Source organism: Octopus bimaculoides, chromosome 27 (genome assembly GCF_001194135.2).
Source record: "Octopus bimaculoides isolate UCB-OBI-ISO-001 chromosome 27, ASM119413v2, whole genome shotgun sequence".
NCBI lineage: Eukaryota > Metazoa > Mollusca > Cephalopoda > Octopoda > Octopodidae > Octopus > Octopus bimaculoides.
Window position 1 is genome coordinate 8,135,262 of NC_069007.1, and position 2,704 is coordinate 8,137,965.

Genomic DNA, 2,704 nt, shown 5'->3' on the forward strand with positions numbered 1-2,704 from the left:
TGTCACTTACTGTCAAACCACCCATCTCATGCCAGCATGGAAGAGGGACGTTAAATATTGATGTTGATAATGATGATGATGATGATGATGATGATGATGATGATGATGAAGACGACGACAACAATGATGATGATGATGATGGTGATGGTGATAATGATCCATGCACTGGAATGGAACCCAGAATCACATGGTTAAGAAATGAAACATGTAGCCCACACAGCTATACGTGCACCTAATTTATAATTAACCAATTTTGTTTCCCCCCCCCCTACTCTTTAGCGAACACGACCTTGGTGGAAAGACAAATTACAGGAGAGCTGGTGTTTCTTTTCAGAAAATATTTTTAGTCACATAATACTCGTTAATACTCGTTAAGTTAATTAATGACATTAGAGCACTGACTCACACACACAGGTACATATATACATACATACATACATACACACATACATACATACACACATACATACATAAGCACATTCGTACATACACACATACATGTCTACATACGTATATTCATACATACATACATACATACATACATACACACATATATACATAAATACACATACATACAAACATACACACATACATAGATATGTACATTAAAACTTATAATTCATGCTTAGATACATACACGCATACATACATACAGCCATCCATTCATACATATACTCTTTTACTCTTTTACTTGTTTCAGTCATTTGACTGCAGCCATGCTGGAGCACCGCCTTTTAGTCGACCAAATTAACCCCAGGACTTATTCTTTGTAAGCCTAGTACTTATTCTATCAGGCACTTTTGCCAAACCGCTAAGTTACGGGGACGTAAACACACCAGCATCGGTTGTCAATCGATGTTGGGGGGACAAACACAGACACACAAACATATACACACTCATACACATATATACGACGGGCTTCTTTCAGCTTCCGTCTACCAAATCCACTCACAAGGCTTTGGTCGGCCTGAGGCCATAGTAGAAGACACTTGCCCAAGGTGCCACGCAGTGGGACTGAACCTGGAACCATGTGGTTTGTAAGCTAGCTACTTACCACACAGCCACTGTACATGCATGCATACATACATGTATAAAAATGAGAATACCTACAAATGAAGTTGACCTTATTGAGAGATGGACGGGTCAGAAGAATACTGGTGGAACTTAAAAATTAAAACAGCCACCAAGTTAAAGCACAACTGGCCAGATATCGTTGTGTGGGATCACAAAGAAAAGACATGTTCTGTTGTAGAATTTAGCAGCCCTCTGGTCTCGAATGTGGTTAGAAAAATACAAAAGAAAGGGGACATCTATGGACCATTGATAAGGAGTTTGCAAATCCAGTCCCCAAGATACACTTTCGGGTTCATATCCATTAATATTGGAGCAACAGGATACATACCGACCAGTCTGGAGCAAAGTATGGTTGAACTTGGGATCTTGGGGAGAGAATGAAAATCCTTAATTCATGCGATACAAATGATCAGGGTATCTGGGACTATAAAAATCTGCAAGACCTTCTCGGTATCTGGGACTATAAAAATCTGCAAGACCTTCTCAAGATTTAAAGGATGAAAGTTCAAATAAGATGCTTTCTTTCACAACTTTGCTACCAAGAAGGAAGACGGTCAAAATTTAGTCTAAATTTAAAAAGGAAAAGAGAAATATATACATACATACATACACACACACACATACATACACATACACATACACAAACATACATACATATACACACACATACATACATACATACATACATACATACATACATACATACATACAAACATACATATATGCATATATACATATGTATATATATACATATATACAAACCTCAATAAAATGTAAACATAATAGACCTGACATAGAAATTTGGGATGGAGAAAAGAAAGCCTGTACAGTTGTGGAAATCAGCCGCCCAGCGGATGTTAAAGAAAATACCTATGCTGAAATATTGAGGAATCTACAGCTACTCTATCCAAATTACAAGTTTTAGGTTTATCACCTGTAATTATTGGGGTACTGGGATATGTGACACACTGCATAAGTAAATAGACAGACAGACAGACACACAGATAGATAGATAGATAGATAGACAGACAAGGAATACAAGATGAGGTGAGGGAACAAACACATAGAAAAAGGGTGAGAGGGAGAAACAGGAGAAAGAGAGAGAGAGAGGTAAATGGCATTCCTTCGATTTATGAGTACAAAATTATTAGAAAAAAAATGATTGTAAGCAATCTTGGCATTAAAATTGTAAAAAAATTATTATTATTATTATTGTTATTGTTATTATTATTATTATTATTATTAAGCAGAGGCATGGTTATGTGGTAAGAAGCTTGCTTCCCAGTTACATAATTTTGGGTTCAGTCCCACTGTGTGGCACCTTGGACAAGTGTCTTCTACTATAGCCTCAAGCTTTGTGAGTGGATTTGGTTGATGGAAACTGAAAAGAAGTCCGATGAACTGTTAATCGCTACAAAAAATTTTTTCTCTCTCCATTTTTTTCATTCTCTCTCCTTTTCTTCCTCTTAATCCTTTCTGTCGAAGAGCTTAGGCTCAAAACATCAAAGACTTTTCCATTCTTCCCATGCATCAAACTAATACATCTGCTTGTTGTTCCTTCACCTGTCTTCATCTTTTGTTTTCTGTAAATTTGAACTATATATATATATAATATATATATATCTATATA